Source organism: Hemiscyllium ocellatum, chromosome 24 (assembly GCF_020745735.1).
Source record: "Hemiscyllium ocellatum isolate sHemOce1 chromosome 24, sHemOce1.pat.X.cur, whole genome shotgun sequence".
In the NCBI taxonomy this organism is placed as follows: domain Eukaryota; kingdom Metazoa; phylum Chordata; class Chondrichthyes; order Orectolobiformes; family Hemiscylliidae; genus Hemiscyllium; species Hemiscyllium ocellatum.
The window spans coordinates 48,861,117-48,877,308 of NC_083424.1; the positions used below are offsets into that span (position 1 = coordinate 48,861,117).

Here is a 16,192-nt window from a genome sequence, read left to right on the forward strand (position 1 = left end):
TGCTACCTTGCAGTGCAAGGAACTTGGGTTCAATTTCAGCCTCAGGCCACAATGTGGAATTTGCATGTTCTCCTTGTATCTGCATGGGTTTCCTCCCAGAGTCCAAAGATGTGTGCAGATTTAATGGGTTAGCCTTGGGAAATGCAGGTTTATAGGGTAAGGAGTGAGAGATGCCTTTTGAGAGGGCAGTATGGGCTGAATGGCCTGCTTCCACCGTGCAGGGATTTATATTTTCAGATTTTTTTATTGAATTCAAATTCTGCCATGGCAGGATTCAAACCTGGGTCCCCAGAACATTATCTGGGTCTCTGGATTAACAGTCCAGTGATAATTGGTTGGTTTTTTTTGGAAAAATCCATCTTTTTACTAATATCCTTCAAGGAAAGAAATCTGCTGGCCTCACCTGATCTGGCCTACATGAGACTCCAGATCCGCAGTCACACAGTTGACTCTCAACTGCTCTCTGCATATTTACGAAAGGGCAATTAGGTAAGTGATGCATATATCACATGAACAAATAAATAAGAGAAGCCTTCGTATATTTGAGCACATCTATTAAATCATGCCTCAACCTCCACTGTTCTAAGGAGCAAAGTCCAATTTTCTCTATTCTTACCATAAGAGAAACCTTTCATTGTTGGTGCCATTCTGGCAAATCTCCTTTGCATCCTGTCTAAGCTCTCAAAGCCCCTTTCTAAAACGTAGGATCCAGGATTGGACAAAATACTCGAACTCATGGACTTCATTTAAGACAGGAATAGGTACTCTTTTTTTTCATCAAATTTTAGCTGAGGGTGACATTCTTGACCTGCCTCTTGTCTGAGAGTCCACCAAGTTGTGCTACCCATAGAATGGTTCAGTATAAGTTTCTCCTTACATTTCAATGGATTCAATCAAGCTACCTTGAGTTATTCCCGAAAGCTAAATACCTCCCGCAACAGTAGAAAAAACGTACCCAATGATAGGACAACCATTCTATTTCAATGTGTTGCATTTTGCATTGGAAATGGACATAACTCTGTCTACTAACAGTATTCATGCACCTTGATAGATAATCTCAAAATCAGGGGGACTTCTGCACATCACCATAGAACCAACTGGGGACCGGGAGTAGCAATGGGAAAGTGGGATAGGAGGTGGTTCTCCAACCCAAGATTCACCACCCTGACTTGGAAATACATTGCCATTCCTTCACTGTCGCTGAGTCAAAATTCTGGAACTCCCTCCATAAGGGCATTGTGGGTCTACCTACTGCATGGTCAGCATTCATAGCGTTTTATGAATTATTTACTATTTGCTGAGAAGCCAATAACAGTTATTTCAGTGGGATGGCCATCCAAATTTACATGTGAAATTCAAAAATCAAAGGACATTTTTAATTTGAAATCAGCACTTTGCATATGTGAACCTCTGCTATACAAAGGCAAGTTTCTTGTCTCTGATATAATATGGAACTAAACCACATCCATAAGGGATCCTATCCAATTCTCCATCCAACATTTCAACTCTTCCTGAAATTATCTTTTTTTGAATCCAACATGGCATTGTGCCTTGCCAAGTTTTCACATATTCAGTCTGCTCACTAGGAGTTTCCAAGATTTCACTCCCAGTGTTTTTTAAAAAGCATTCATTCACAGGATGTGGGTGTCACTGGCTAGGACAACATTTATTGCCCTGAGAGCAGTTAAGAGTCAACCACGTTGCTGTAGATCTGGAGTTATATGTAGGCCAGACCAGGTAAAGCTGGCCATTTCCTTCCATGAAGACATCAGTGAACTTGATTGTTTTTTCCAACAATCAATTCACTGTCATCATTTCACTCTTAATTCTAGGTTTTTACTGGATTCAAATTCCACCATCTGCCAGATGGAAGATGAATTCTGGCCATTCGACCATTTCCTAGGCTTCTGGATTAACAGTCCAGCAATAATACCACCAGGGCAGTCACCTTCCCTTAATGAACTTCATGGTGCTGGACCAGAAAAGGAAAGCACATCAGTCCTCTTTGCCATTCCTAATCTCCATCCAGTGAACCCTATTAGACAGATTTCAAGGGGGGATACTCGCTGAAGACAGGCATTTAGCAGTCAGGAAAATAGAGAAAATGAGGACTATCCCATGGAAGAAGTTCAGTTGAACTGACTAAGACAGAATTTGTCACAATTTCGATGAATGGCTGCACAGCCTAGGGGAATTCGCCCACTGTAGCTGCTTGAAAATAACAGCTGAGAGACAGATTATTTCTTCACATCCATTCAGGTGCGAGTGGACTTATATCGTGAAAGCTTCCTCGGCCATAAGAAGCTGGACTGAGATTCCATTTCAAAGGTGGAAGCCTGTCATCGTCTCTAGTCATCACAACCATTTGCCCATAAATTGGGTGACTCTAATACACGAAGGTGTCTCATTTTCTCAGAGCACTGCCTCACCAGTAGAAACTCGAGCCTTTATCTTTCATGACTGTTGATGATGGAGGTGGGTGAATGATCAGCTGATTTCCACGATATCACATTCATGCTGGAAGACCAAGGGCACTTGTGACAAAAAGCTATCCAAACACACCTTTCTGTTTTCAAAGTCATCCAGTATTCCCTTAATAGATACATTCCAGGCTGACGCGACTCTCTCCTCCTCATCTTTATATTCGTCGTGGACCCAATTTCCCCTTGTGCTCGAGTGCTGAACTGAACTAGATGTAATTTGTTCCGAAGCCTACTGTGGTGACATCTTCACAAGATGGCAACTTCTTTCATGAAAGTAACTGGATCAGGAGCCCTGACATCTTGAACCATTAAAAATATACATTAAAAATATCCTCTGATCCTTTAATTCATGTTTGCACCATGTATGAAGAAAGCGTTGTTTATAATAGGCTTGGAAAATAGTCCAAGGGAACAGTCAGTAGGTGAGCAGTGGCCAGATATTCAGACAGATATTCCATAATGCTCCGTTATTCCGACCAAAACAAAAGGACTTGAGAAGGATGAACCAGCCATAGTTAACAAAGGTGGTCGAGGAGAACAAAGAAGCAAAAGCTAGAATCAAAGGATCTTTACACTGCAGAAGGAGACCATTCGACCCATCAAGTCTGCACCCATCCTTCAAAGGGTATCCCAGCCCCCACATTTACAATAGTTAAACCATCCAGCCTATAAATCTTTCGAATTTGGGAGAAAACCAGAGTCATTCCTGAGGAAAGATTTATGCTTGAAACGTCGACTCTCCTGCTTGTCGGATGCTGCCTGACTAGCTATGCTTTTTGACTCTGATCTCTGGCATCTGCAGTCCTCACTTTGTCCCAGGAAACTGGAGCACCCAGCAGAATCTCACACAGACACAGGGAGAATGTGCAAACTCCACACAGGCAATCACCTGAGGCTGGAATTGAATTCAGATCCCCAGCACAGAGAGGCCACTGTGGCACCCTCATAATATATAGACCAGGTAGACACGAAGATTGGAATTTTTTTTAGGAACCAGCAGTGGGTGACTGAAAAGCTAATAAAAAGGGAGAAAATTAATTATAAAAATAAATTAGCAGGATATATGGAAACAAACAGCCAGATCTTCCACAGGAATATGAAGAGTGTAGCTAAAGAAAGTGTGGAGGATGTAACTGAGGAATTGATAAAAGTACACAGAGAAATGGTGGATAATTTAAATCAATATTTTGTGGAGCAAGACACTAAAAACATCCCAAAGATAGCAGATAAGCAAGGTGCAATGGGGGGAAAGATCTTGTATTGGATTCTATGATTCTTGTTTAAAACCAAGGTACAAAGGAATTTCATATAGAGTCATACAGCAAGGGAACAGATCCTTCAGTCAAAACCAGTCCATGCTCACCAAACTAAACTGGTTCCATCTGCCTATCCCTCCAAACATTTCTTATTCATGTCCTTATCTAAATGTTTTTTAAGCCTTGTAACTGTACCCGCATCCACCACTTCCCCTGGAGGTTTATTCCACACACAAATTGTGTGGTGAATATCTAGAATCCTTTACCACTGAGAGTTGCTGAGGCTAGGACACTGAAAGTAATTAAAAGTGGAAGTAGGTAGAATAGCAAAGAGATGAGGTTTATGAGGAGCTGGCTGAAAATGGAGTTGAGATCTGGGGCAGATCATCTATGATCTTATAAGGCAGGCTCAAGGGGCTGAATGGCCTACTTCTGCTAATATTTCTTATCACTAATGTTGTCAAGTAATTGTTATTCTCCTCTTCTTTCTCCGCCAGCCCTCCATCATGAAAGATCATTGGCCCTGAGCATTAACCCTGTTACTCCCTCTGGATGTGATGCTAGGTGCATGAGCAGCATTTTCTGGATTTATTGAAGGTGATTCACAGGTAAACATAAGGTGCAACAAGACCCCAGAGGCTTGCTGAAATCCACCTTTAAGAACTGGACCAGAAGTAGAGCTATTCAAAATTCCTCAAACACAAATCTATCAACATGAGAGAAGCAACACTCCAGACTCCAAGTACCACAGCTAATCCAAGGGGTGCCACAGTGCCTCAGTCGTTAGCAGTACTGCATCCCAACACTAGGGACCTGGTCTCAACTCCACCTTCTAGTGACTGTCTGTGTGGAGTTTGCACATTTTCCCTGTGAGTGTGTGAGTTTCTTCCCACAATCCAAAGACTGTTTGAATTCGTGTATCGCTGGACATCGGAGTGCATCTGGGAAAATTAACAAACAATGAAATTCACAACTAATCTTGGAGGAACTGTTAGGCAAAGTTCACAGCACAGAATCAGATAAGTTAATTGTTGTTTTAAGTCTGTCCAAGAGAAAGGCTGCAATAGTGAGTATAGTGGATTCTTTCTTGATTATATGTTTTTGGAGATAAGTCTCTTGATTAAACTTAAAATATAAGACATAGCTATTAATTTAACCTGGGGCAGTGTTTGTAGAGGAATAAGAAAGTGTTATTTTCTGGGTCTGTAGATTGTGAAGGAGCAAAAATGGCCTTTGCAGTGATATGTACTTCTTGTCAGATGTGGGAGTTTAAAGAGAGTTTAAGGAATACTGCGGATTATATCTGCCATAAATGCTGTTGGATGTGAATTATATCAGATCGAGTGGATCGTTTGGAGAGACAGTTAGAAGTGATTAGGAATTTGCAACAGCAACAATATGTGATGGATGGCAGTTATAGGAAGGGGGGGAAAGTCTCAGATATAGTCACATAGATGAAGTAACTTGAGGAAGGGTGAGAGAGGTAGGCAGCTGGTGCAGGAGTCTTTTGTGGATATACCCATTTCAAACATGTATGCTGTTTTGGAAAATGTAGGGGGTGATGGATTCTCAGGGGAACATAGCACAAACAGCCAAGTTTCTGGCATTGAGACTGGCTCTAATGCAACGAGGGGTATGTTGGCTTCCAACAGATCAATTGTGTTAGGGGACTCTGTAGTCAGAGGTACAGACAGACGTTTCTGTGGCCAGCAGAAGAAAAGCAGAATGGTGTGTTGTTTCCCTGGTGCCGGGATCAAGGGTGTCTCAGAGAGGGTGCAGAATGTTCTCACGGGGAAGAGGGGCCAGCAAGAGGTCATTGTCGACATTGGAACCAACGATATAGGGAGGGAAAAGATTGAGATTCTGAAGGGAAATTACACAGAGTTAGGCAGGAATTTAAAAAGGAGGTCCTCAAGGGTAGTAGTATCTGGATTACTCTCAGTGCTACGAGCTATTGAGGGCAGGAATAGGAGGGTAGAGCAGATGAATGCATGACTGAGGAGCTGGTGTATGGGAGAAGGACTCACATTTTTGGATCATTGGAATCTTTTTTGGGGTAGAAGTGACCTGTATAAGAAGGACGGATTGCACCTAAAATGAAAGGGGACTAATATACTGGCAGGGAAATTTGTGAGAACTGCTTGGGAGGATTTAAATAGTAAGGAGGGGGGGTGGGACCCGGGAGGGTGGGAGCCAGGGAGATAGTGAGGAAAGAGATCAATCTGAGACGGGTACAGCTGAGAACAGAAGTGAGTCAAACAGTCAGGGCAGGCAGGGACAAGGTAAGACTAATAAATTAAACTGCATTTATTTCAATGCAAGGGACCTAACAGGGAAGGCAAATGAACTCAGGGCATGGTTAGGAACATGGGACTGGATATCATAGCAATTATGGAAACATGGCTCATGGGCAGGACTGGCAGCTTAATGTTCCAGGATACAAATGCTACAGGAAGGATAGAAAGGGAGGCAAGAGAGAAGGGGGAGTAGCATTTTTGATAAGGGATAGCATTACATCTGTGCTGAGGGAGGATATTCCTGGAAATACATCCAGGGAAGTTATTTGAGTGGAACTGAGAAATAAGAACGGAATGATCACCTTACCGGGATTGTATTATAGAGCCCCCAATAGTCAGAGGGAAACTGAGAAACAAACTTGTAAGGAGATCTCAGCTATCTGTAAGAATAATAGGGTAGTTATGGTAGGGGATTTTAACTTTCCAAACATTGACTGCCATAGTGTTAAATATTTAGATGGAGAGGAATCTCTTAAGTGTGTACAAGACAATTTTCTGATTCAGTATGTGGATGTACCTACAAGAGAAGGTGCAAAACTTGATCTACTCTTGGGAAATAAGGCAGGGCAGGTGACTGAGGTGTCAGTGGGGGGAGCACTTTGGGACCAGCGACCATAATTCTATTCATTTTAAAATAGTGATGGAAAAGAATAGACCAGATCTAAAAGTTGAAATTCTAAATTGGAGAAAGGCCAATTTTGACGATATTAGGCAAGAACTTTCAAAAGCTGATTGGAGGCAGATGTTCACAGGTAAAGGGATGGTTGGAAAACAGGAAGCCTTCAGAAATGAGATAACAAGAATCCAGAGAAAGTATATTCTTGTCAGGGTGAAAGGGAAGGCTGGTAGGTATAGGGAATGCTGGATGACTAAAGAAATTGAGGGTTTCGTTGAGAAAAAGAAGGAAGCATATGTCAGGTATAGACAGGATAGATCGAGTGAATCCTTAGAATGGTATAAAGAAAATAGCAGTATATCTAAGAGGGAAATCAGGAGGGTGAAACAGGGACATGAGATAGCTTTGGCAAATAGAATTAAGGAGAATCCAAAGAGTTTTACAAATATATTAAGGACAAAAGGGTAACTAGGGAGAGAATAGGGCCCCTCAAAGATCAGCAAGGTGGCCTTTGTGTGGAGCCACAGAAAATAGGGGAGATACTAAATGAATATTTTGCATCAGTATTTACTGTGGAAAAGGATATGGAAGATATAGACTGTAGGGAAATAGATGGTGACATCTTGTAAAATGTCCAGATTACAGAGGAGGAAGTGCTGGATGTCTTGAAGTGGTTAAAAGTGGATAAATCCCCAGGACCTGATCAGGTGTACCCGAGAGCTCTGTGGAAAGCTAGAGAAGTGATTGATGGGCCTCTTGCTGAGATATATATATCATCGATAGCCACAGGTGAGGTGCCGGAAGATGGGACATTGGCAAAAGTGGTGCCACTGTTTAAGGAGGGCGGTAAAGACAAGCCAGGGAATTTTGACAGGTGAGCCTGACCTCAGTGGTGGGCAAGTTATTGGAGGGAATCCTGAGGGACAGGAAGCACATGTATTTGGAAAGGCAAGGGCTGATTCGGGATAGTCAACATGGCTTTGTGCGTGGGAAATCATGTTTCGCAAACTTGATTGAGTTTTTTGAAGATGTAACAAAGAAGGTTGATGAGGGTAGAGCAGTAGATGTGATCGATATGGGCTTCAGTAAGGCATTCGACAAGGTTCCCCATGGGAGACTGATTAGCAAGGTTAGATCTCATGGAATACAGGGAGAACTAGCCATTTGGATACAGAACTGGCTCAAAGGTAAAAGACAGAGGGTAGTGGTGGAGGGTTGCTTTGCAGACTGGAGGCCTGTGACCAGTGGAGTGCCACAAGGATCGGTGCTGGGCCCTCTACTTTTCGTCATATACATAAATGATTTGGATGCGAGCATAAGAGGTACAGTTAGTAAGGTTGCGGATGACACCAAAATTGGAGGTGTAGTGGATAGCGAAGAGGGTTACCTCAGATTACAACAGGATCTGGACTAGATGGGCCAATGGACTGAGAAGTGGCAGATGGAGTTTAATTCAGATAAATGTTAGGTGCTGCATTTTGGGAAAGCAAACACTTAATGGAAAGGTCCAAGGGAGTGTTGCTGAACAAAGAGACCTTGGAGTGCAGGTTCTTAGCTCCTTGAAAGTGGAGTCGCAGGTAGATAGGATAGTGAAGAAAGTGTTTGGTTTGCTTTCCTTTATTGGTCAGAGTATTGAGTACAGGCGTTAGGAGGTCATGTTGCGGCTGTGCAGGACATTGGTTAGGCCACTGTTGGAATATTGCATGCAATTCTGGTGTCCTTCCTATCGGAAAGATGTTGTGAAACTTGAAAGAGTTCAGAAAATATTTACAAGGATGTTGCCAGGGTTGGAGGATCTGAGCTACAGGGAGAGGCTGAACTGGCTGGGGCTTGTTTTCCCTGGGAGCATTGGAGGCTGAGAGGTGACCTTATAGAGGTTTACAAAATTATGAGGGGCATGGATAGGATAAATAGACAAAGTCTTTTCCCTGGGGTTGGGGAGTCCAGAACTAGAGGGCATAGGTTTAGGGTGAGAGGGGAAAGATATAAAAGAGACCTAAGGGGCAACGTTTTCATGCAGAGGATGGTACGTGTATGGAATCAGCTGCCAGAGGACGTGGTGGAGGCTGGTACAATTGCAACATTTAAGAGGCATTTGGATAGGTAATCCAATGCATGAATAGAAAGGGTTTAGAGGGATATAGGCCGGGTGCTGACAGGTGGGACTAGATTGGGTTGGGATATCTGGTCGGCATGGACGGGTTGTACCGAAGGGTCTGTTTCCATGCTGTACATTTCCATGACTCTATGTGTAGGTTAGGTAGTTTGGCCATGCTAAATTGCCTATAGTGTCCAGCGATGTGCAGGCTTCATGGATTAACCATGGGCAATGCAGGGTCTGGGTGAGATGCCTTTCACAGGGCTGGTGAGGATTTAATGGGCTGAATGGCCTGCTTCCACACTGTAGGGATTCTATAATCCAGTCCTGGCTTGCTATTTAATGAATGGACATACAGCAGATGTTGGGTGTTATTTTTATAACTGCCAATTCAGAGGCATTAACACAATAAACTATACCTAGTTACACTCTTATTCCATTAAACACAGCAAGCATTTACATTTTGGATTTTTCCAACCCACTTACGCTGACTATTTCAGCTCTCTTCTTCCAGGTGAGTGCAAATTCCCCCGATCTTTCACAATGACCACTGCAGCATATACAGAATATACTCAAGCAACCAAAAACAAACTTGGCTCTGCTGGAAACAACTCATTCATTCTGTCCATCCTGCTCTGCCGTTTACTTAGATCTAGCCAGTCATCAAAGCCAATGTCACGTTCCCACTCTATCTCCATATCTCTTGATGTAATTCTCACATTAGTCTTAGCTGTGGGATTGTCATATATCTCTATAAGGTCTGACCACAGGTCTTTAGGAATTCCAGAATCACACAGCAAACCTAACCCTTCAAGCTCTGCCAGGGTTCACTTGGAAGCTGACACAATGCCAGCCAATGGTCTCAAAACCCTGAGGAATTGGCTTTTATATATTCTTTCAAGGGATGTTGGCATTGTTGAATAGACCAGCATTTATCACCCATCCCTATCAGCCAGCGCCAGGGACCCAGGTTCAATTCCAGCCTCGCGTGACTGTCTGTGTGGAGTTTGCACATTCTCCCCATGTTTATGTGGGTTTCCTCCGGGTGCTCCGGTTTCCTCTCACACTCCAAAGATCTGCAGGTCAGGTGAATTGGCCATGCAAAATTGCCCATAGTGATAGGTGCATGAGTAGGGGAATGGGTCTGGGTGGGTTGCTCTTCAGAGGGTCAGTGTGGACTTGTTGGGCCAAAGGGCCTGTTTCCGCAATGTAGGTAATCTAAATCTAAATCTAGCTGGCTAGAGGGCAGTTAACAGCCAACCACATTGGAATATGGAGTCAGATATAGGCCAGACAAGGTAAAGATAATATAGTTCCTTCACTTACGGACATTAGTGAACCACAATTGACAGTGGTTACATGGTCATCATTAGGATAGCTTCGTACCGAATTCTCATTTCACCATTTGCCGTGGTGGAATTTTGATACCATGCCTCCAGAACATTAACTACATCATCACCGCCTGCAAAGTGTTTTTGCTGAAGCTGTTTTGGAAATCCAGAAAACCTCCACAGTCTGCAGTCTTATTTTTGAAATTTAAATGAATTTCAAAGTAAAAACATTCAGCATTTTTTTGGTGGGGGAGATAACTAGTCAGTCTTGCATATAAAGCTCATCCCTGGTTTCCCTTAAGAGGCTTTTGGTGAAAGTAGTCCCATTGCTAAATAGTGAGTTCCAAGTTTTGACTATCTGGTTGGTGGGGGTCAAAGATGTAACATAACTTGTACATAACTTTCATAATATGATCACATATTTGAGGAGATTTCTGAAGAAGGGACACTGAACCTGAAATACTGTTGTCTCTCCACAGATGTTACTAGACCTGCCTAGTTTCTCCAATTATTTCTGTATTCATTAACTTTTGAGGAAACTTGTTAAGTTGCAAAAATGCAACTCATGTAATATATATTGTATGTGCAGAATAAAGATGGAATAAATATTACTTACAATAACATTACAGTGCTTCTAAATTTAATGTCTCAACTATAAAGTCTTATTGAATGCTTTCAATTACTTCTAAAGATACGCAGCATTTCTTCTTTATCTTTCTAGAGTATAGGCCTGAGATTTCAAAGTACTGCTCCTCAGGAGATTCTCAAACTAACTACCTTTTTCACAAGATCATAGAACTGTCCTTTGCTGAATAGGTTCCCTGTATTTTCATCCCTGAGAAAAAGAGTCACAGGACATTTGTAATAACCATCTGCACACATTCAAATGAGAATAAGTAATTAAATGCAAACTGAACTAATCACATAAGTCTATTTGAATTTGAAAATATGTCTTTCTCATTTGCCTATTGAACCTCAGCTTCACAGCTGTAGTTTCTCTAGTCTTCCACATTACTAGAGATCCATTTCACTGATATCATTATTAAACCTCACCTCCGCACCTTCTCTAATGCCTTACATCCTTCCCAAAGTGTACTGTAAAGTTGGACTTTACTGGCACCTAGCTAGACTGCCATTGTGATGAATATTAATAATAAATTATTATTGAGGATCTTGGTTTCAAAATTAGAGGTGAATAAATCTTTGGTCTTCAGTTCTGTGAAGGCGACATTTTTTAAAGAGGTCAGAAATTGATTTTCTTGACCAGTGGGTCAAAACAGCATTTCCAAGAAATCATTTTATTTGAGCTAAATGAGTAGAAAAATTACCTGGTTAGATAATTGCTGATGTGTTTATTAAATTGTGCTTTTACAACCCAGATAAAGAGAGACAGCAGAGGCCAGAAGGTGGTCAGTGCAGAAAAAAAGAACCTAACAAGCAGTGGGCTGTTTATCAGCTTAAAGTCTTCAAAACAAGCATTGAAGTTTTCCCATTTATGTTCAACAGAAAAATCAATGAATTAATTTATGTCTATGTACCTCAGGGAGAAACAGAGAGAATCGCATCTTCTCAATGTGCAGTAATTCACTGAAAGAATACGCTTGCAACTTCATCAGTTAGGAAAGAGTTGAGCGTCTGTAAAGGATAGTGCTGGGAAAATGGGCTGAAGTTCTTTCATCTAAAGATTTTTTTCAAGTTGTTATAGCTTTATTTTTTATGTTCACCTTTTGTGTGTAATAAACTTCCTTAGTCTTTTGGTAAAAGCACATTGACAGCCTCTTGTGAATATGTTCAGCAACTGACTACCCCAGTAATCACATTACAAAAGTAAAAGTTATGGTCTAACATGACAGGTTTTGCAGTGAGATCTGACTTGTCCATTTTACCTCCAGCCTTCACTGGAGCACAGAGGGTTGAGAGGTGACATCATAGACGTTTATAAAATCATGACGATTATAGATAGTGTTAATGGTAGGTGTCTTTTCCCAAGGTTGGGGGATTTCAAGACTAGGGAGCACATTTCTAAGGTGAGAGGAGAGAGATTTTAAAAAAAAGGCTTGACGGACAATTTTTTTTTACACAGAGGATGGTTCATGTGTGGAATGAACTTCCTGAGGAAATGGTTGACGTGGGCACAATGACAATGCTTAAAAGACATTTGGAAAGCTACTTGAATAGGAAAGGTTTGGAGGGATATGGGCAATGAGCAGGCGGGTGGGACTAGTTTAGTTTGGGATTATGTTCGACATGGACTGGTTGAATCAAAGGGCTTTTTCCATGCTGTATGACTCTATGACTCTGTGATGTTTCTCCATTGAAGTGATGGAGGCGGGGGCAATTACGACATTTAAAAGACATTTGGACAGGTACATGGATACAATAGATTTAGGGAATTATGGGCCAAACACAAGCAAATGGGACTGGTTCTGTTTAGGGCCATGCTGAATGACTCTATGACTCTATCTGGTTGTCTGCTGACCCAAAAACTAATGTAAGCATTTCTTCACTGTCTGTACTCGGAAGGTGGACTTCTGCCTATAACCATGATTAGAATGGTATATGTGGGTGGACATAGTTGATATTTAGAGAAGCTTAGAATATTTGGAGGTCCTCCTTTTTTTTATCTCAAATGTCAGGATGGTGGAGCACCAGTTGGGAAGCCCATTGTACGAATGTTACAGAAGTATTAATGGAAATGTTATCACAAAGAGCAGAGTGAGAAAGAAAATTTAAGAAACAGACATAAAATCCCACTGCAAAACGTTAATTTTATTTCCTAACCCTGACTGCCCATTAGACGAATGAGATGCACTGAACACTAATGCTGGAAAATTAAGCATCAAGTTAATCATATTATTATGATCTTTTAATCTTATTGATAGTAATCTGATAGCAAATTGGCCTTCACTTCAAAATATTTGGACAGGAGAGTTAAAGTGATACAACCACTTGGGGACACTACGGCACAAGACCCCTCTCAGTTAGTTAAATACATCCTCTGTGAACTGGGAAGAATCCGCGGGCAAATCTATCCTCTGACACTGTCATCATGCAAAAAATCAGATATAACCTATGCTCTGCTCTCATGCATTCAGCTCACGCCCATTATCTCAATACAGCAGCCTCTCACAGCCAATTGTACAATCCAGATGAATACACCTGAAAGTCAATTATTCAATACCTATCAAACCAGCACTGAGCTGTCCACATCCATCAAACCAGCATCCGACCATGCAGCGAGCCAACATCCAGATAACCCTCCCAGAACAATGACTGCGTCAAATTAACTGCTTCACAAAGATATTGCACATATGCTTCTTCCTGTATGATCAGTCAACCAGTCAAAATGCATCAACTCATGACAGGATGAGCTGAATAATCTAACACACTGAAGCGTAGGGAGGCACAGCACTGTCATTTAAATTTAACTTCTTCAATGCTGTTGTATCGTATCGCTCTAAAATAACTGCACCAGATGGTCAGGATTCTAATTATTGGAATCGTCCAGGACTTAAAAGGGTGTTTTAAGAGTATTAGAATTCAAACACTTTGATATACCAATCATTAAAATGGCATCCATCATCCATTCAGTTGGAGATAGCACTGACCACAACAATATTCATGTTGGCAGTTGAATTGGTGACTGATTTCACATATTACACTCTCATCAAAAGCCAGTCACTGCCCGCAAAAAGAGGTAAATGCCTCAATTAGAGATAAAAACAAATGTATTCTTGCCATACACTGAGATGTACATTTTATTTTTCCATCCAATATTCTTCCCCACCACGTTCAGTTCATTCATAGGGGCCTATGAACAGGGGGAGAGCTTTGAGAGCCTGGCTACCATCTACCTTTTCGATCGGCCACCTCCACCAATACCCACTCTCCTCTAACCCCCACCATACTCTCTTTATGGTAACTCAGACAAGCATAATCTAGTATTACAGGCAGTCCCTGATTTATGATTGGCCAATTTATGAACACATATATGTATGAACGAGATCCCATAGGGGCATATTAATATTAATTATAAAGATCCAACATGCAAACATTTGCTCACTTTTATGAATGGTTATTTTATATTGTACAGTACCGTATTGTGCTCTGATGTGTGTACAAACTGACTTACATTTGTACTCAAGATCAGAACTTATTCATAACCTACGACTGCCTGAAGCAGGATTTTCAACAGGTTCATATACAAGCCCAATATTGTCCTCACTTGGGGCCTGTTTTTATGCAGATAAATACGCATTTCTTTAATGTGCATCATTTTACCCCTGAAACAAATTTACCATTAAAGCTCAAAATTTCATTCAGAAGAATAGACTTTCACTCAACACAGAAGTCATTCATTGCTAAGTCATTGTCCTTAGTATCTTTTATAGCAGGTCCAAATCACCCAATTTTATTTTAGAACACACTCAGATTTAGAAGACATTCACAGCCAGCAATGCTAGAGATGGACAAAGCACATGCTGTGGTTTGCATTCCTTAGTTGTCTTTTCAAGGAACAGGACAGTGATCTGGAATAAGAAGCTACAACTTCCATATTAAGCATGGAAGACCAGGAACCTCATATTCAATATATTGATTTGGACAACAGGCAGACAACTGGTGACCCACATCCATGAACACCAACTAGCAACCAAATCACACAAACAACTCAAACTGCTCTCCATATACATGGACAACAAGAATCATGAGTTTGACAACACAGTGATACTAGGACAGGCCAAACAAAGAACAGCAAGGGAATTTCTGGAAGCATGGTGCTTATCCTTGGACTCCATCAGCAAACACATTGACCTGGACCCAATGTACAAACTGCTGCCATGGGAAACCAGAACCAACACCCACCGGAAACAGAATTCACAGCAGAACAGTACACCAGCGCTTCACAAGAGGCAACACAGCACTGATGATGTCACCTAGAAAGGGGACAAAATGTCTGCCAACAAATCTACCAGCTCGGCTAACAGACCAACAACGCATTCATTTGGTCATCTTCTGAACACACTTTCTGCGTTCATCAAGTCCTGGGGCAACTGAATGTAGAATCCCTGGCTCAGAATCAAAGATTCAACCCATTGGGCTATAAGCAAACCAAGCATCCAATCTAAAATGAGGCTGTCATGGAGGGAATAAGAACACAAGTGTGATAGCAAATTAACTCACCCCTGCTTCCTCATGCATACAGCACAGAACTGGACCCTTCAGTCCTAGTCCCATTTACCAGCACTTGGCCCATGTCCATCTAAACCCTTCCGATTCATATACCCATCCAGATGCCTCTTAAATGTTGTACTTGTACCAGCGTCCATCACTCTCTCTGGCAGCCTGTTCCATACATCTGCATGAAAAAGTTACCCCTCAGGTCCTTTTTAAATCTTTCCCCTCTCACCTTAAACCTATGCCAGCTAGTTTTGGTAAACCACCCCCAACTCACCCTGGGAAAGTCACCTTGTCTATTCACCCTATCCATTCCACCCATGATTTTATAAACCTCTCTCAGGTCACCTGTCAACCTCTGATGCTCTATGGAAAATAGCCCCAGCCAAATCTTTCTAAATCTTTTCTGCACTCTCTCAAATTTAACAATATCCTTCCTATGGAAGGGCAACCAGAATTGCAAACAATATTCTAAAAGCAGCCTCATCAATGTCCTCTATAGCTGCAACATGATGGCCCAATTCCTATACCTAGTGTTCTGACCGATGAAGGCAAGCATGCCACCATATAGATTCATAACCAGATCTAATAGGTATATATTGAAAGCATGAGAGGATGGCAGTGCTGTGTGTGACACAAGATCCACTGACATTTTCATTTAAGCAGAGAGAATCCAAAATCAATAAGTTCTGGCAATTAAAATTCAGTTATCGCTCGATGAAGCTGCAATTACTAATTTATTTCCTTGTCCAAGGATCTGTGACCTGCCCATCCCCCACTCCGTCACTAATCCATTTCCACTGATACCTCACCAATGTGAATGTGCTCCAACTGTCTGGATGAGGAGATCGAGAGGCAGGGAGGAGGGCTGAACAGCTACACCCTGGGAAATACCCCTCTGTTCAGCAAAATGAAATATTTCATAGAATCCCTACA

At 41.7% G+C, this 16,192-nt stretch overlaps 1 protein-coding gene across 2 annotated transcripts in view; it reads right to left on the bottom strand.

The window, feature by feature from the left end:
* septin5a (septin 5a) overlaps nt 1–16,192 on the bottom strand; it is a 125,566-nt gene that overhangs the window by 78,091 nt on the left and 31,283 nt on the right. The window lies entirely within an intron of this gene.